Below are 20,584 nucleotides of genomic sequence, written 5' to 3'. Positions count from 1 at the left end.
GGAACGCCTCGGCGCCGAGGGCTGAGGCGACACGAGACGTTCTATCCCCCCGGCCCGTAGAAAACCGCAATAAGCCAGAAAACGGAGGCGGCGGTCGGGCGCAAGTTTGGGAGCCCGCCCGGCGCTGGGGGCGGTGCGGGGGCGGTGCGAGCGGCGGGCGGCGGCGGGCGGCAGTCGGGCTGGGCGGGAGCGCGGCCGCTGCTGTCCGCGCCGCGCCGGGTGCTGAAGGGCGCCCGCGCCGCCTCCGCGGCCGCGGAACCGCTCCCCGCGCCTGCTCCCGCCGGGAAGCGCCGTCACGGGAACTGCGCCGAGTTTGCTCCGGACGAGTCGCTCGCTCTCTTGCTCGCCGGGTCGCGGCGGAGCCGCTTTTGGCTTTGTTAAAGGAAGAAGTGTTCCTCTCTTTGCCATTTGCGCGAGGACCCGTCGAGCTGGGGTTTTTGGTTTTTTTCCCTTTGTGGATTTTAGTGACTCGGACAAGGTAAGCAGCCATACCAATATATGTATATACACACACGCACACATATATTTTTCACGTAAATGGTAGCAGGGTGCTGGATCGGATGGAGGAGCTGGCAATTAAAGGCAGAGCAAACTTGGAAGCTTGGTAGCTCTTAGGTCAGTGTAGGGGCAAGGCTTGGAAAAGGGTTGCAGCTTTCAGTGAAAAGGGCTCCATAAACAAAAGATGAATCTGAATGAAAAGTTCGAGGTTTATTTTTATTGAAAGCTGACTCTCAGAGTAATTTTTAAATGATTGAAAATGGGTTTTTTTTTAAATCTTGAATATTATAGAAAGATCTCCAAGCACATTACAGAACCTTCCTTGTATAAAAACCGATTTGGGGGGGACTAGAGAAGCTCTGGTTGATTCTGTCTGGGGGAAGACAGGATATGCGAGGTCATTCCGGGAAGTAGAGAGTAAAGTAGGAATTAAAGAGGATTTAAAAGCGTAGCCCCATGTTGCTCTGTGTTCTTGTGCGTGCCTGTATACGTGTGTAACAGAAGGACAGTGATACCCTGTTACTTGACAAAAAATTCAGCACTGTAACGCTGTCAACTTGTGAAACAGCACCTTTATGAAAGGGATCATCACTACTTCTGCCTCCAACGTCAGTGTGCGGGGGGTGTGCGTCTGTGAAAGTAGTGGATTTTTTTCCTTTAATGTTGGCCGAACGTCAGGCCTGCTTCCAGGATGCAACTAGGCGTAAATGCGAATCTTGGATTTAATAATACCATATGATGTTGCATTTATAGGACTGCTGTTGTCAGTAATTGAATAGAACTGAGGAGTGTGGGCAGATGTAATGTCTTTTTCTTTCAGCAGTGTTTAATGTTTCGTGAGCTTGGTAAGGAACTCTGCTTCACAGAGGAGTTTGCTGCTGTTTCTGTGAGTTGTCAGAGTTGTGCACATGCAGAGCTCAGCAGTACACAGGGATTTCTGCACATGCGGAGCTGAGTCCCATGCAGGGGATTCTGTCTGAGATTAAGGTTGATTCCAGAGGGAATAGGCTACTGCTGCTGCTAGCCAGTGCTACTGAGATAACTGAACAGAATAAGCAGGTAAATGAGGTTCCCATCTTGTGTTTTTTAGGATTGGGTAGCACTTCATACACTTTTGGTTGTGAGGAATTTTCTTAGGAACTGGGACCTAAAGCACAAGTGTTTCTCTACACAGTTGTCCTTCACAAGTGCTAGCTGTTGTGTTAGCTGTGTGCATAAAGTAACTTCTGTTGATGAGATGAAGCTGATCAAAGGAGGCTGCTTCATAGCATTACAGCATTTTTTTGCTCCTGCATCATTTCCTTAATGTTAAGGTGGATTCTTTTTGCTGAATGTTTGTATCAGCTAGAGTACAAAGATAACCATCAGGCAGCAGCACAGAGCTACTGATGGGTGAAGTGGAAAGCTAGCAAAATGAGGAGAAAGTAGTTTAGCATGCCAGGACTTTCATTACATTTGGGTAGAATTAGGAAATACGTTTTATTGTTCTGTCTCCCTTCCCCTCTCTCCAGTCATAAAACAGCTGTCTTCTTCCTCTCTCAACAGCAGGGAATGAAAGTTTATTACACACCACTTGCACTGGTTGCAAGCCTTCATTGACAGTCTATCCATCAGCTAAGACAGCTCTTATCATCTGTCATTGACGTGAATATTGATTTGCTTTGAAATATTTTGATATAATTTTTAATGATGGCTTTTAAGGTATGGAGATTCAGGCTGTTTACTTTTTGAAGTAGACATTATGAAATTATTTTGAAAAAGTTAGTTTGAACCAGGTGGTGCAGGCACTACAATAACTGAGAGAAAGAAAGGCCCACAACAGAACAACCCCAACCCACTAATTTTATATCCAAACTTCTAATGTTTATACACAACCTGAATCTGCAAATCACTGTTCACTTGAGTGGTCTTTATTCCTACACATAGTCTTTTTCCAGCTAACAGGACTATGTCTGTTATTACATGATTAAAAGTGATTGACCTTTCTGAGATCAGTCGTTTTACCAGCATCAGCCGGATGATAAACTATGATACTAAGACATTAATTCTGTGCTTTTAAATTTAAATCTTATATCTGATTGTATTTTCTGTGTAATGGTTTGCCTTAGTTTGTATTAGGCTGCTTTATTTGATAAATCATGTTTGAAAAATGGGTATTTGAAATGATACATACATTCTGGAGGAGGTAAAATGGCACTGCTATTTTTCAACAAAATGGTGCTCTAAATATGTGTATCCATTAAGTGTGGTCCATAGCCATTTTGGTCATTGGTTCTAACTAGAAGAAGTCTGTCTGCAGTAGTAAACCTTGTTCAAGCATACGTATAAACTTATAAGGATATGATTTTTTATAATATGCAGTTCCAAGTCCTTTATCAACATCACGCAAAAGTTGTTAATGACTTGACCAAACAGCTGACTGCAGAACTAATGCAAAATCAGGGAGGAGTTTTGTTACAAAAACAGGATTCACGGAAAATTTGGGTTTAAAGAGGTACTTTATAGACTCTTCTTAAGCTAACCAACACACAAAGGTCTTCATGTGAGGGCACACATGACTATTGAAAATATCAACAAATGCACAACCTTGTCAGGGGTCCAAAGCTTACTTTTTCCAGTGGATCACTTGTTTATTTGCTGGTTTAAGGCTTTTGACAGCAAATGGTAATCAGTAAAAGCCCAAATATTGTGGTTGCTCAGATCTAGGCATGTTCTAGATCTACCTAATCATGTCAGTTTTTCATTCTGATTTTATTTGTGTGTGAGTTTATCCAGTAATTCTCAGTGTTTGTTTAAAAAGCAATATTCAGTCTTAGAAGAACTGTTACAATCACATAAATTGTCTTTTAAAAATACCAAACTTCTATTTTTCTTAGAAGAATGCATGCTGTCCCAAACTGTGTGACTTTATATAACATTTCAGAAAATACAAATTTTCTGTAACTCTTCTCAAGACTGTAAAATAATATTAAAAACAAGGCTCTGCTCAGTTTTATTAGTTTCAAATCTGAAGATGGAGCTCCAATAGGAATAGTTCTGCCATTTAACAGATCTGAACTTGGCTTTCATATCTCAAAGGTAAGAGGTCAAATGAAGTTTAGGAAGTCAATTCTGATTATTTTGCTCTGGGCTGGCAAATGCTATTGGATAATTGTGGACATTAAATATTGCAAGAGTGGCTGGCTCAAGGGGAAGCAGTGAATCCAGTGGCACTCTTGACTTTGTTCTAGAGTTTTTCTAAGCAGAAGCAGGACCAGATCTGTTAACTATTCAGTGTAGCTTGGTCTGTTATGCTATATAATTTTAAAGTAAATAGATTAGCAAGTTTGTTTGTAAATCTGTTTAATCCTGTTTTTTAGTTCAAGCTTCTTTTTTTTTTTTTTTTTTTTACCTTCTGAAGCATAGGGAATAGCTATCAGCAAATATAGCATGCTTTTCCCTTCCTCTTGGTAGACAGAATGCCACTTGTCACTGGTCTCCACTTGGATATTGAGCCATTGACCACAGCACTGAGGGTCTGACCATCCAGCCAAATCCTCATCGACTGAGTAGTCCATGCATCAACTCCATGTCTCTCTAGTTTAGATAAATAATTTAAATTAAATTTAAATTAAATTTATATTATCGGAAGAGCAGTAAGTCAAATATTTTCTCTGTAGTAAAGAGACATTGAGAAAGCTGTGGGTTGACCAAGAGTCGTGGTTGTCTGGCCCCTTTGAAAATAGCGCCATATGAAACTCCCTCTAACACCTCCAATATCAAGGGTTACTACTGCCCAGGAAAAATATTCAAGAGAAATCAAACCCACAGCTTTATTCTCTTCCTTGCTATTTTACAAGTTGGTATTTTAGGTTTTGGGTTGAGTAATCTCTAGATACAAAGACTTGTGTCCAGGTAGGTTGTGTTCCTTTCTAGCAGTTGCATTTATTAACAGATGTGTCTTTATTTGGATGGGTCAGTGCAGATCAAGGAATTTCTGCACAGTTACTGTGGCAGAAGAACTTCAGAAAAGCTCCCTAATTGCTGGTATCTCTCATTTCCTCTATGCCATTGTTACTTCTGTTTGTATTGCCTAAGTATACTGGCCAAGAGAGGTTGCTGTGGTTTAGCCAGGCATGATTCCTTGCCAAGAGGGGATGGGAATGACTTGGGAAATATGTATTTCTCATCTATTTTTAGCTTTATTTGATAGTAATATTTATGCAGGTATTTGCACTTAGTATCCTAGAAATGATCATAGTAAGTCTGTTCAATTAATCACTCTTTATAGCATTCATTATGTAAAATTAGTGGTGAATTACTTGGCTCCATTGCTGAGTCGTGCAAATCTTAAGAAAATAAGAAGTTCTAAAGAGTTAAATGAGGGGAGAGTTGGCAATGCTTGCACTGATTGCTTGAAGTAGGTTGAAGTTCACAGTTTATTTGCATTTGAATTAACTGAGGTTGGTGTCCAGCAGTGCTTTTCAGAGCAGATTTCAGAAAGACTTTTTTGTGCGATAAAGTACTTGGAAATGTTAGATGGAAGATGAAGGATATTTAAAATATTTCTTTCTTTTCCTGACAGAGAGAGCTTTCTTCTCATTTTATTCCAAGTGAGGCTTATTGTAATCTGAAATATTTTTACCACTGAATAGGCAGTCTTGTGGTAAAAGCGACTATCATTTTCATATCAGCATATTAAAAACTTTCTGAAAGTATTTTTAGTTCCTTCATAAGGAATTTCCTAATACCTACAAAAAGAAATAAAATAATCTGAAAGCAGCTCATAACTTTAATGAGATAAAAACTTATTTATTACTAAAAATGCTCTTTTAGTAAATGATTGGAACTTCTAGATTATTACTTTACATACTTTTGCTTCCATTAGGAAATAAAATATTTTAAGAGGCTTTCTGCATTGTAACTCTGAACTGTACGTATTTTTATTATTGTAACAGAACTTTGTCTTCCTAAACAATACGTAAATCATACATGTTTAAACAAATCAATGAGCAATAAAACAAAAGCAGGTAGAAAATTCTTACATGATGGATAGTAGAAATAAACTTTGTTTTCAAAGAGCTTGCAGATTATGACTTGTTTCAAAGTTCAACATTTCAAGCTCTATTTTTTTAATGTATTTTCTTTCATAAACTTTGCTTAAAACACCACTATAACTGATAATATGTGTTGTTTATGAGTTTTATTAATTTTTTTCATAAATGATTGCTCAGGAAGCAAAACTAAAGCACTTTCACATCATTCTGGTACATCAATGGAAATCTTGATTCATATGCAAAAGCAGTCAAAAAGATAAATGCAACCTTTGACTCTGTTACAGAGTGAATATAGTGTACTAATGTTACAATTATTTATACAATTGAGGATTGTATTTGGTAACAATCATGGCCTTCCAGTGATAACAAGAAACATGCAAGGTTCAAACACATTTAGCGTATACTGAGAAAAGACTAATACCTGCTTTCTGAGAACAAACTGTAGCGCAATGGAAAGCTAAATGCACATGAATTAAACACAGGTATTTGTGAACTGGTCATTCAGAGTTGCAGGAGTCCAACTTTTTATTCATAGAGCAGAAAATAACTTATTGTACATAAGTAAAAGAAGATATGCACCTTGTTAATTTTGAAAATGCTTTTGCATTTATATTTTAAGAGAAAGAAAATTATTTTGTCACATTTTGGAGAGGTTTTTGTTCCTTCTGCATCATCATTTGTAGCAGTGTCTAATTTTTCCCTCCTAAGGATCTGTTTTGAGCCTTATACCAACAAAAAGTAGAAGCTTTTATAAGACATTTGTACCACATCTTGGTAACTATTCACCTTTTATGAGAGATTTGATAGCTGAAAGAAACCTGAGACCAGGTACCTTTGTTAAAGGCAGGTTTTCTCGGTGTTTTACAGATACTCCTCAGGTCTGAGAGGTGAATCCTCAGAAAATTCTCTGAAAGACATTTCCAAACATTTGCTCAGTTATCTCTGCAGTATTCATAGGAGTGCAAAATCTGATATTATCAAGGAAAGAATGCTTTGGATTGGAAGGGACCTTAGAGATCATCTTGTTCCAACCCCCTGCCATGGGAAAGGACACCTTCCAATAGACCAGGTTGCTCAAAGTCCATCCAGTTTTGTCTTGAACACTTCCAGGGCTTGGAGCATCCACAGCTTCTCTGGGCAAGCTGCTCTGGTGTGTCAACACCCTCATAGTGAAGAATTTCCTCCTAATATATAATCTAAAACTACTCTCAGTTTAAAGTTACTCTTCCTCATCCTATCACTACATGGCCTTGTAAAAAGTACCTCTTCATCTTCTGTGGAAGGCCCCTTTAGGTAATGGAAGGCCTCAATGTGGTCTCCCTGGAACTTTCTCTTCTCCAACCTGAACAACCCCAACTCTCTGAGCCTTGAGCGGTGCTTCATAGGAGAGGTGCTCCAGCCCTCTGGTCATCTTGGTGGCCCTCCTCCAGACTTGTTCCAACAGGGGCACATCCTTATGTTGGGGCTCTCAGAGATGGATACAGTACTCCAGGTGGTGTCTCACAAGAATGGAGTGGAGGAGGAGGATCATCGCCCTTGACCTTCTGTCCACAATTCCTTTGCTGCTGCCCAGGATTTGTCTTTCTGCACTGCAAGTGCACTTTGCTGAGTCATGTTGAACTTCTTGTCAGCCAGCACCCCCAAGTCCTTCTTGCCAGGGATGCTCTCAACCTGTTCTCCACCCAACCTTTATTTGTACTTGGGATTGCCACGACCCAAGTGCAGGACCTTGCACTTGGCCTTGTTGAACTTCAAGAGTTTTGCACAGTCCCACCTCGCAAGCCTGTCCAGGTCCCTCTGGATGGCATCCTTTCTCTCTAGCGTGTTGACTAAACCATGCAGCTTGGAGTCATTGGCCAACTTGCTGATGATGCACTCAGTCACACTGTCCATGTCACTGATGGAGCTGTTAAGTAGCACCAGTCCCAGTACCAGCCCCTGAGGAACGCCACTGGTCTCCACTTGGATATTGGGCCATTGACCAGAGCACTGAGGGTCTGACCATCCAGCCAATTCCTTATTGACTGAGTAGTCCATGCATCAACTCTATGTCTCTCTAGTTTAGATAAATCATTTAAATTAAATTTAAATTAAATTTAGGGGTTTTTTTAAAAGTAGCATCTTATTTTGACAGCCCTTCTTTTCTCTCTGCCCTGTTTCAAGATGGAAACGTAAGTTCAGCTCATCATCAGTTTTTGCAGTGGAAGGGCCACAGAGAAAGAAGAGAAGTCCCTTGTGACAGTACTTTGGGTTTGTCCTTGTCAAGTGGAATTAAGTTGCACGGATCCTCCCTCTCCTTGCAACAGCCAAGGTTAGCCATAACCTCAGCTTCAGTGAGAAATTGATGTTTTTAATCTTGAGGGCTGATTTTTAAGTTGAAATACAGTTCATCACAGTGCTGCTCTTCCATATTATCAAGCACTTTGACAGAGAGAAAATTCTTATTTAAAATATAAGACACAGCACCAGGTTATTATAGGTTGAAGGCTGATTATATTTTTCATTTTTTTCCTATGCCTTTTAAGGTGAATGAATCTTAGCTAGTATAGTGGAGAGTTAAAATATTATTTATTAAAATTGTTTGTCTTCTAACCTATATATTATGTTTCTATCTTTCATTTATGCTACCTTTATATGCTCATGTAATTCAGAAACCCAGCCATAATTAGTGCTATGGTAGTATTTCAACACAAAAAATATATTTCTCTTTTAGATGTTTTTGTATTTGCTTGAGGCTGATTTTGATAAACAGTAATATTCTGTAGAAATTTTCCTAGACATAGATGCATGGGCTGATTTAGTTCTTTTCTTGGGACACTGAAAGAAAAAACTACATTTAACATCACTTCTGAGATTTAACTTTTGTATAATGTAAATTATTTTTTGAACTGAAGACACTTTTTCTAGTGAATTTAAACTGTGTTGCTTAGCTATAGTTGCATTTTAATCTACTGTCTTAAGAGGCTGATTCTCTTATTTTATGGTTGGAGAATTTTTTTTCACAGAAATATTTGAACAGTCTATATTTGTATGTTCTTGGTGCAGTCAGCAGGGTGGGGGGAGGTTTTCTGCACCTTGGAGGTTGCATTTGAAATATTAGTAGAGTGCTTCAAGCATCAGATCTTAAAACTGGTGTCCTCAAAGGACCAAAAAGATCTAATATTTTAATATATTTGCGTCCTTTATACCTTTTCTGTGTGATAGTCACATTCATCTACTGCTCTAGGCTCTCAGTAATCTTTTCCATTCATAAGTAAACTTTTAAAAGGGCTGCTATGCTTATCTTTGTAAAAATACATGATATACACATAAGTCATTAATGAATCTATACTGAAAATTTGATTTATACTTCCAAAGTCTCAGAAATCTGTATAATAATATAGCCCCCCCCGTTCTCATGGTTTCTCAGATAGAACAGCTCTCACATTAATAAAGAGATTGAAATGAAAGTTTGTGATATAATTTGCTGACTCTAATGATTTAGAGTGCATTTATTAATTTATGAGCTGCATCTGTCTCCTCGATGAACAGTGTGAAGTATTATGGCTAATAATTTCATTTTTATCATTCTCTGCTTGCCTTTTGAGAGACAAAGGTCCAATTTTAGTGAGTTAGTCTTATATTTTTTATAAGCTGGGCATGTTTCTGGAGTTATCATGAGTAAATGGTAAAAGAAAACCTAAAGAGCTGATCATGAAGCTTTACATGGTTAAAAAAATAAGTTTTGTACCTTTGTTATTTTTTCTAATGAAGAAATTGAAGGGGGAATTGTATGCATGGATGCAAATTCTGAATTATAAAATTTGTGTTATTTAAGTGTTAAGTATTGGGTATTAAATATTTCCCAGTAAGAAAAATGCCTTCACTAAAAGGGTGGTCAGGCATTGGAACAGGCTGCCTAGGGAAGTGGTCCACCATCCCTGGAAGTGGTCAAGGAATATGTGGATGTGTCACTTGGGGACAGTGTTTAGTGGTGAACACAGCACTGCTGGGCTAATGGTTGGTGATCTTAGAGGTATATTCCATTGATTAATGATTCTGTGATTGTGTTCAGTTTGAGCTCTTCCAAAAAGAGCTATGAAAAGAGTTGCAAAGTTACGTATAAGCATTGCAAAAATCATTAGTAATGGTTGGGGTTTTTTTTAGTATTCAAAGTCAAGACTTATTTTAAACTTCCCATACATCTGAGATCCTTAACAACTCAGATGGTAATTTGTATTTTCAACATGACCTTTCTTATCCCAGCATGCAGCAGAAGGTTTCTGTGGCATATTGATTTGTATTCATCAACCATGAGACGCACTTTGGTAATTTGAGGGATTTTTAAGCATCAATTCACCATTTCTCTCTAGAACTGGAATTCTGCGGTTACCATTGGTAAAGTCAACAGATTTACAAGCCACAGCAAATTTGAAATGTCAAGAAGGAATACCATTTGCTGCAAATTGTTTTTCCTCTGTTATCTTTTACTTTGGGTTTACTTTCTCTATTTTTTAGAGTAATTTATTTCACAAAAGGCCTTTAGGCCTCAGAAAGCCAGGTTTTTTGTGTTAAAGATAGTGTATTTCATTATTTATAACAATTTGTAACTGTTCATCATGTAGCCTTTGCGTGGAATACAAAATGTCACCTGTAAGATTTCACAAGTTAAAACACCTCCGTGAGGAACTTAAACTGAGGCAGAATGAAATAGGAAAGTGCTACTGAAAAGAGTCACACTGCCTTAAAATGAGTATGCAGTGTGTGTGAAAGTTCAACTAATTTACAAAGATGAGGCCTGAAAGTGAAGCTTCAGAGTGGAAATTTCCTGATTGGAAAGGGTACATCTAGCCAAAAAATTATTCTGAAGGTTGCTAATAAGTGCAAGTGGAGGAGAAACAATCCAGAGAAAGACTTTTCCATAGTAAATATTTTTAAAATTTAATTATATTTCAGAGAAAGCCATGGGGAGTGGGGGAGAAAGCTGGTATTAGCACTATGTGGAAATATCATCTTTGAGTGTTTTAATATGAAAAAGTATCTTTTAAGAAGTGCTGCTCGTAAATTTCTAATTTAGGACATTTCTGAGTTTACCTAGTCTCTCAAGACTAGCAAGAATTGGAGTACAGAAAATAGAAGGTTATGCTTTCTAGGAGCTGAACACTATGAACAGGAGCTGAATCCTGCTACTCCTTTTGGCTTGTTCTACATCTACACTCAGAAGAAGACACATAACTGCTCACAAATGAAGGGTCAGAATTTAGCAGATCTGGGCTTAAAAAACAGAGTGGAAAGTGAGCGGTAAGTGAAATAAAAAACCTAGTAATTGTACATACAAATTAACAAAAGCTTTAGAGTGTGCTCTTAAGTATTCTTTCAAGGAAGGAGTTTCTGAACTGAGAAATATTTTTTTCTGTTGCTCCATGTTAAGAGACAGTGTCATTTTTATGTTCAGCAGGAATTAAATTTTAGTGTAAGATATTTAGGCAGAGGGCAGAAGCCTTGCACATATTTCTCTAGAGAAATGCTTCTTGTTTGCTGGCTACCATAGCATCTATTGGGAGTGAAAACATTGATGAAATAATTGTGAACCAGAAGAATGTAACTCCTGATCCACCAAAAGAGAATGAAATTCTTTGTGTATTTAAGGGAAGTAGCTATTTCCCTTAAATACACAAAGGGGAAAAAGAAAAGTCTGCAATAGCTAAACTCATGACTTTGTAGCTACTTTTCTTTTTTTCTTTCAGTTTCTAGTGGAAAAAAAAGTAATTACTAGTGGAAAAAGAGAAGAAAAAAATAGCATTTCTGTGCTCCCAGACTGACTGAAAAGTGGTATGGTTACATTTACATTAATATTATCATAGCAGGTTTGCATCAGTGAAAATACGAGGATAAATCAGACACCATATGTGCAGCTCCACACTTAATTACTAGACAAACACTTCTGTAATGAAGATTATGGCATTGTTTTGAAATTTGCATCCTCCTTTTTATCCTTGCATGCATGTTATTCCTCGCCATCTGTGGGAAATATTATAAAATTAGAGCCAGTGAGCAAATCTAACAACAGAAGAATATTAATGGTAAAAGTCAGTATTACTAAAGAAGAGTCCTAAATTTCTGAATGTTCATGAAGGGCTGTTATGACCAAAAACCACCCTAAACACTAGAATGCTGCTAGAATATGTGTTTACAGTAGATAAAATAATAGATAATTGAGAGTCCCAATAGCAAAAAAGTCTTCCACTTTGCTGTGGGATTCTGGGTCATGTTTATTGTCACAACAATGTAAGAGAGATACTAAGCTTGCTCAAACAGCCTTTCAGTTATATTTTAAATAAGTTGATTTAGAGTTTATTGTGTTCACTTTGACGTAACTGAGCAAGTAAAGTCATAATCAGAGTGCAATTTCAGTCTGTAGCTAAATAAAATAATAATATTAATTGAACTGTGTTGCGGTCACTGCTATCCCTCACATCCTGTTACACCTGTTGATCAGTCTTTCCATCTGTTGGCCAGTGGTGTTGATATGAGTGGTGAGAAGGATTAGGGAGCTGGTCTGGCTAGAAATTAACCCTTTTCCTGCACTGCTCTCCACCTATCAGTTGGAATATCACGACCAAAGATCAGTTTAAGCTCTGATGGAACAAGATCACTTCCATCAAAATGATGTAAAACTGATTTGATTGAACCAGTGTGTTACTGTAGACGTAGACTGTAACAGTAATCGTCTGGGATAAAACTTGAACAGAGCAGTACAGTCCCTATGACTTCAGGCACTGAACTGCAGGTAACTACTCTCTCCCCTGTGCATCCCAAGACATAGCTTTAAACCTTTCTCTTAGGGCTTCTAGTGGGATAGTTTATCCCTATAGTAGTATTTCAAGTGGGTGAGGATAGACTTACAGGAATACTGGTCTAGAAAGAGACTGATGTAAAGCAAACAACCCCTGCATTTATCCTCCCAGGCATGCTTCTGATATCCCATTATGGTTAAAAAAACAAAACAAAAAAACCCAAAAACCCAACAAACCAAAAAACCAAACCCAAAAAGCTGTCTTTCCCAGCTTTGTAAATGGTTCTTCCGGAGTAGTTTTTAAATATTCCCTTTCCAGATACAGATCTCCCTTGGGCTTTTAGAGTAGCCAAAAGTGGGGCAAAACATAGAGGTGAATCCAGGCTATCTTTCATGGGTGATGTTCAAAGAGGTCAAGTGACTTTGGAAATAAGGGGTGCTTTTTGATACTTTTTAATGGCACCTACTCTCCTTTTTTTCCTCAGTATGCATTGTGTACTATATGGTTCACTCAGAACTGTAAGGAACTCTGAGTCTCTGGTAGTATTAAGGACCACGAATAGGGAGTACTTAGCAGAACCTTACAAATTGGATCTTGGGTTGTTGGCGAGGCTGGCTTTAAGCATAGGAGGCTGCCCAAAACAGTTGACTTTGAGAGAGAGCAGCAATGGCTCTACTCTTGTTTTGTTTCCAAGTGTTCAACTTAGAAGTTGCAGCCACCGGCTGCAGTGTCAGTGAGTGTTGGCACTCTTTTATTAAGTGAGGAATTAGGGAATATGAGCAGTGTGCACTGCTACATGGAATATCCTCTCTTCCTTCTTAGCAGCATCCCCTTTTCCCTCATCTCCTGCACTATGCCAAGAAGATGAACAGTGAACCCGATGCATCAGTTTGGTTGCCTGACATTTATTGCCTTTATCCTTCTTTGGCACTCTCTTTTTCTTCCTGCTGGAACTTTCTAGTGCTACAGATCATACTCCGTATTTTTGGAGGAGGCAAAGAGAGAGGGTTTGACCTGGGTTTGCTATCAGCTGTGATTTGAGATGATCCATGTCTTACTCTGGAGGATGGAAGTTATCATCACCTCTCTTCACTGAATGTCAGATTGCCTCATTTATGCAACTTTAAGACATTGAAGATGACAAAGAAAGGTGGATTCTTCCCTCTATCTGTAGGCAGGGTAATCCTGTTTTTTCAAAACCAGAGATTTTCAGAGTGCAAGAATGATTGTATTAAAGTGATTAATGTTGAAGTGATTAATTAAAGTCATTTGGACAGCCTTCACTGAGGCTTTTTCCACTGCTTAATAGTCATGTAAGAACTGCAAGACAGTAAACAGTCTTCAGATTCCATTGCATGTTGCTGAACCAGATAAAAACTTTCAAAATAACTTTCAAAGCCCTCTTTCTCTGCCTTGATGAATTTCTGTGTTTTGTGGCTTGCAGAAAATCTCATCTGGTTAACAAGAAATATTTGAAATTGCTGAGGGGCAGGCATTCCCAGAAGTTTAAAATACAGAGGCAAGAGAAGCTTTCAGCACTAACGCCATAGGGATGCTTACCTGAGTCAGCACTGAGGATAATTCATGTGACAGTAAGGGATTCATCAATAAAGGGCCACTTGGACATTTGCCACGTGACCAGCGTTTGTGACAGAGCAGTTGGGATGGGATGTTCAGCAGTATCTCCCGGCTCGTCTTCATGAGCATTGCACTTCACAAAGGTGTCCTAGACAATCCCAGGGTGGATGCGGTTGAATCAAAAATTGAGAACAGCATCAAGGTGGGATGAAAAAGGGAGCACAAACTTATATTTCAGGGAGATGGGGTGGTCACTCTTCAGGCTGTAGCTTCACAGTGACACCTTCACATGAGAAGAGATGGGATGTTCTTGCCTATGCACAGAGTTCATACTAGATGTGATATGGAGTGTCTGGTGATGGCATCTGAGCATGAATTTCTTGGTGAAATATAGGTTTTTTTTTTTGTTGAGAGGGTCTTTCTAGTGTTTCCTGGCACACTGATGGTCAAAACTTCATTCTAGTCAATTTTACATTAACTATTTCCTGTATTTCTATTGTATAAATAAAACTGAAGCTATTTACTTTTTTGCCTTTCCAAAAATAACCAAACAGTGCAAAAAATCCTCCTCAAAACCCCAAAAAGCAGAACCAAATAAAATATGTAAAATTTTTTTGTTTTTTAGGTCAGTGACCAAAAAAAAAATTGTTTTCAATCTGTTATACAAGGGTGGTTGACGAGAGACAAAATACATTCCTTTCACATACTACCATTTCATCACCACATACTGGCTGCTCCTTGCTTTGTATTATCGCCGTTTCATTTTTTTAGAAGTAACAATATTTTTAGCTAATGAATTATTGAAAAAATCTTATTTTACAATCCTTTTTAGCTACAACCTAATCAGGAAATGGTAGGTTTTTCTGGTATACTGTCAGCTTTCCAGCATGCATTTGGAACTACTTCTTCCTAGTAGTTATATTAGAGTGGTATAAAACCATAAGCAATAAAACTCAGTAAAATAGTACAAGACAGTTAAAACATAGCAGGAAATGTAGGTTTGGATCCTATTGGATGGGACTGTAAGCATATGAGAAATGCACTATTTTATTAGAAATATCTTCGCAAAATTTAAAGAAGGATGCAGTTTTTCTAGGAAAATTACTGTGTACTGTAATGATGCACTAATAATATAAATAGTAGAATGCAAATGACCAAGTCAGCTGTCAGAGTCAATTTTTATTTTTCATGAGGTGTGATAGGGTGAGGTTTTTTGTTCTATAGAATCTCAGAACTTTATGTGTTTCCTTCCTATTTCTCTCAGTCTATTAATTTATTTTTACATAAGGTAAGAAAATCCTTCTTTTACAGACTTGGACTTTAACATCCAAGCACATGGCACTGAGAACGTATGCCAGCTTTATGACTGACTAAACAAGTGCAATTTTCTGTATTTCTTTCTGACTGTGCTGAATTGAGGCTCATGAAGAAAGCTGGCCTTTGTGAGAGTAATGAAGAAAGAGAGTCGAGTCACCACAAAGTAGGAAAGGAGAGAGGCAAAAAACTCCACAGCAGTTAAAATGAAAAAGAAAAATACCTTAACTATTTTGGCTATTCAGGTACAGAACACTTTACCCTATTTGCATATTTCTGTGAACCTATATAAATGGGAATAGATTTTTTTCTAAAGACAATCACAAGAAACTTTGAATTTCTTTCATTTTAGCTAACAGAGTTATTTTAAAGTTTTGTTTCCATTCTTGTGAATGTTCATTGTAACTAAATTGTATAAATAGGGTGAAATTCTGGATCAAACATATTAAATGTGGATTTTAGAGTTATTTTCATGTTGTCAATTAGGTCGGGATTTCATCTATAGTTAATTATATTAATGTGGGCACTGGGGGAGAGTACTGGAGGGCAAATGTATTTTTGGTTCAATCCTGATAAGGACAAACTGCCCTCAGCTACAGATAGTCCGTGTTTATTTAAACAGCTGCAACATTCATCAGTCCTTTTGGTTATGGATTGAGCTGTGCTTCGATCCAGTTGTACAGAAATCCACATGCATCTTTATTCTCTGCAGTTTGATAATTTCATATTTCCTGTCAGTACTGTTGTGTAGACTCCATCACACCAGAGTGCATCCATGTCCTGCTGCGTTTGAGGAGCTCATGGTTTCTTGCATGTCGTAGGCTTTCCAGTGTCACATCTCTCACTGATATGCGCTCTAGTTACCTTCCTGTCCTATGAAGACTGCTGAAATGTTGCTTCCCCCATCCCTAACTACCTTCTCTCTTTACCTTTTTGTGGTTTGTGACTTAGTTTCCTTCTTTAGTCCTTTATAATTCTTTTGTTACTTCAAATCCAGTTATAGGCAAAACCCTCAAACCTGTCTATTCCAGTCTTTTCCATTCGCATGGTGATCTTGAGGAAAAATCTCCAGGTGGGTTGACTTTAAACCACCTGAATTACTGAAGAATCTCTTTCCGTGGGTAAAAAAGATGGGATCCATCTCTGTTGGCTACAGCACTTCAATGCAGAGAGTTTCATAGGTGTGAAGGGATAAAATTATAACATTAACCAGAATACTTAATAGAAAGTAATTCTCTAAATTATCATGCCTGTTTGAATTAGTGACAGACATATCATGGTTTAGCATTCATCCAAGGAGTTCAATAACACAAAGTTTCAGTAGTTTTGTTGGTATCTACTGTTCTACCAAACCTCAATCTTTTCTTGAACAAAGGAGAGAAGTAAGGGTGATAGATTAGTGTATCACAGCAAATATGGAAAATTTTAGTCTTTAATTTAGCAGATTACCTGTTTAAAAAAAAAGTTGTATCTTAAGCAGCCATTTTGCTTTCTCTAGGATAATGTCTTTTCTCAAATGTACTCTTAATGGTTTACGATGGAAGTGCCAACAGCTGTTGTTTCTTCTTACGTTTAGTGTTAGTAGTATTTTATTTTAGAAGAAAAACTTTAAAAACTTGAAAACCAAAATGTTTGTCTTTTCTAGCCTGTGCAAAGTACACAGTGACCCAGTGGTATACTATGTGTCAATTTACAAATTTTGTAAAATATTAACAGTACCAAGCTATTCACCCGAGTTCTAAGCTGGCAGGTTTTCTGTTTCTGGTTTCATAACATAAAGTGGTTGAACTCCCATTGGTTCAGATATTTCCATGATGGGTAAACATTAATCCTCTAGGATATTGAGGAACCAGCTGTGACAAGTTTGCTTAATGAGGGAAGAAAGAGCTTGCTAACAGTGTAACCTCCACAAACTAGCACTTGCATATATCAATGATGCTAAAACCACCCTGAGGTTGATACTGAAGTCTTGGGAAAAAAATAGATCAATACACACACCTCAAATCCATTAAAAAAGCTCTTCTGAGATATGTGAACTATATGACCCTCATTTTCTTCTTCTTTCTGAAATACTAATGGTTCTGAGACCATGTGAAGAACTTATAAGAAAGGTTTAAAATTGCAATGTCTCGTTTCATTATAATTCATTGAAATTATATGAAATAATATAATTATTATTCATTAACTGGGTTACTAACACTAAGACATCTGGGTGTCATCCTTTGTATAAATAAATAATAAATGAAAATGGTAAGATCAAATTAGAGCATGAAGTTAGCAGCAAAGATAAGCGTCTCTGCTGCGTCTGCATTTCAGGTGTTTTGATCTTTCAGAAATGCCCCTGGCATGCTCAGGCCACTTGTGTACAGGTTCACATGAGCCGCTGTAAATCTTTAGAGCTGATTCCAAAGGAGCCCTTCTAGAAAAGCCCTGGGCAAATGGATCTTGCTTGCATCCCCCGACAGAGGGGGTATGGGCTGCCTGGGCTTCTGCTCTTACCCACCAGCACCTGGCAGTGCAAGTGGCATGAGGGCAGAGAGTAACAGTGAAAGGCAGGGAAAGCTGGTCCTGGTGCTGGCTGCTCACCACGGTGGTGCCTGGAGGTAGTGTCTGGAGGTGCCTGGAGGTGCCACGTTTGTAGTGTCTGCACACAGACCAAGTGCAGTAGTACAGGACCAGGAGTTCGAGGGCCTGCACTCCACTCTCTGCTTGCGCAGTGTGATGGTTTTGCAGTTTAAATCAGGAAAGGAGTGAGAGAGAGATGGGCAGGAGCTGGCAGAAGGCAGGATACATCTGGGGTGGTGAGGGCTTTTTGTGAGATTTTTAAAAAAAATATTACTCAACCTGTGTGTTCCAGCACATGAGCTGTCAGTAGCATTGCTGTCTGTTCCAAAATGACTTGCCAGCCTCTTTTGGTGGGTGAAGGATGAAGAGCATGTGCCTGCACAGTGAGTGGCTGCGGCCACATAAAGTCTCAGCTGAGAGACAGAACAGATTGGTACGCAGATGTACGAGCTGTTGGCTGCCGTGGCAGTGCTGAACTTCACTGTTGCAAGCCCCAAGCCTTCTGTACATAGTTAAGGTGACCTAACAACTCTGGTTCAGAGTGTGGCTGCCACTTCTGGAGGAGAACTGGAAGGTGACAGCATGAAGTGTGCAGTGCTCAAAAGCTGTCAGCAAGTCGTGGGGGTGAGAGCTGCCCCCACGACCCCGTGATCTGCTTTCCACGTTGCACTTTGACAAGGAGAAACATTGCTAGATATGGATTACGGCTGCATTCTCAAGAAAATCTCATACTGTGATTTCTTTGTAAGCACCTCGTTTTTGGTGTAAAGATAACTATCATAAGTTTTTTTAAGGCAGGCTCTGTGTGAAGATGTGGGGCACTAGGGTAGAGTAGAGGCAGGCTAATGGGAAAAGACATGTTTATAGCTAAAACTTCTGCTATTCATTCAAAGTTAATGCAATATATTAGTCTCTACACAAGAAAATACTTTGTTTGTGTCTACCTTTCTGCCATGAAACCATAAGGGTAGATAAAAGCATCTTAGGAAATGGCAGCAGTGTACTCTTTCATGGCTGGTATTTTGTGTCCATCATTATATGCAATGAAATCCTCAAAGTCACAGGCAATGAAGCATGGTTTATATTTATTACTCTGGCTGTATTATAAACCTATTAATAACACTGAATATGGTGACATGGCTTATGGTCTTTTTCTGATCCCCACAAAATAGACAATTAATTTTATTCTTATTTTTATTTTCAGATTAATAATATGTAAAAGACAGAGACTGACATTTCCTAAGAGCATACTGTACTCCTCCTTGATATGTTGAAGCTGACCTTTTAAATAATGCCAGGTTAATATCTGATGTATCTTTTCTTTTAAAGGCAGGAGGAATGCAGTGATTGAGCCAGTATTTAAAATTTCATTTATTATACTTTGTAGGGGCATTAAGTTGATCAGATCAGTTTATTGGGGTGGAATACTTTTATTTTCAAATGAATTATATCTCTCTTCTTAATACCAAATATTCTGGCTAGTCACCATTAATCAACACAGAACAGAGCATAATAGCTGAGGAATTCTGGAACAAAAAGAGGTTTGAAAATGGGAAAGTTAATAATTTAATAATTTAAATTAGGGCATTCTTGTAACTGGGTATATGTTTTAACTCTTCATCTAAACTCTGGCTAAGCCAGGTTACATTAATTAGTTTTTTATTTTTTTAAATACACTGTGAATACACATTATCATATTTGGAACTGGTTGTGTAAAAGATGATATCGTTTCAATCTTCTCAGTGAAGATTACAGCATGGGAACAGGTAAAATAGTGTTTATTATATATTTGCTAAACTCTCACAGTAGCAACCTCTTTCCTAGTCCAACAAGAAGGAGTCAGGCAAAGAACAAATATTACCAATGAACTTCTGAGAAGATTTAGAAATCATCATAACTTTGAGAGGAAGCAGTCACTATGGTATTGTAGAATATATTAATCATTATTAGATATTCATAAGCAAGGCGTCAGAACTGGGATTTAATTTGTTTTCCACAAAATATTGGACTTGCAAGTGTGAAAAGCGCTAGCAGGAGAGAAAAGCGAGATAATAGGTTTGCATTACATGTCCTCAAGAATTAAAAGAAATTGTCTCTAACTCAAGGGTGACTAGCTGATCATCAGGGTGATGGTGGAAACTCTGTGAACTTTTCATGTAGTTTTCTTTGCTTAAAAAAAAAAAATCAAAAATATTTGAGGGTCCCAATTCCCTTACCTAAATGAGGCAGGTGAGATATGCTAAGGTATTCCTTCTGTCAGTTCAGAAGCTATAGCTCTCCTAGCAGTGCTCCTCACCCAAGAGTTTTAAGGTACAAACTTGACAGAGAATAAAATAATCCTCTTACGGATAATAATTTATAAAAAAATTTCAGAAGTAACTGAAATGGAAAGAAGTCAATAGTGAGAAAACTGCAGAGTACATCAGGTTCATGAATGCTCTGGAAATGGGCTAAAAAGTGAAATGACAGAGCTTTCTGAGAATCAGAAAGGAAAATCTAAATTTGATACTGAAGAAATTACTGTACAGTGAGAAATAAGGAACAACCATTATCTGTTCAACATCCTTCACTCTATTCCTCCTCAGCTCATGAGGAAAATCTAAGGATGACAGTCAATACATGAGACTCCTACAACATAGATCAGTTTAATGCTAAAAGAGTGCATTAAGCTCATTGTTAAAAGAGAATTAATGCACATTGAGGAAAGAAACCCAGCACCTTAATTATTTCTGTGCAGTGAAGGTGGGGGGGGGGGGGGAGGGGGGATAGCCCCACCCCCTAATTATTTACATGCAATAAGTAGCTGTAAATTAACTG

At 38.2% G+C, this 20,584-nt stretch overlaps 1 protein-coding gene across 2 annotated transcripts in view; it reads left to right on the top strand.

The window, feature by feature from the left end:
* The first annotated feature begins 216 nt into the window (after positions 1-216).
* Positions 217-20,584, top strand: part of FSTL5 (follistatin like 5) — a 275,687-nt gene continuing 255,319 nt past the window's right edge. Inside the window, exon 1 of one of the 2 annotated variants that reach the window (XM_032109691.1) lies at positions 217-478. The gene's annotated coding sequence lies outside the window, so the exon portion shown is untranslated. The remainder of the gene's footprint in view (positions 479-20,584) is intronic. The other variant, XM_032109690.1, reaches the window with a different exon arrangement.

Source organism: Corvus moneduloides, chromosome 5 (assembly GCF_009650955.1).
Source record: "Corvus moneduloides isolate bCorMon1 chromosome 5, bCorMon1.pri, whole genome shotgun sequence".
NCBI classification, from domain to species: Eukaryota; Metazoa; Chordata; class Aves; order Passeriformes; family Corvidae; genus Corvus; species Corvus moneduloides.
Note: the sequence above shows the minus strand (reverse complement) of the source record. Positions and strands in the feature narration are given on the sequence as shown.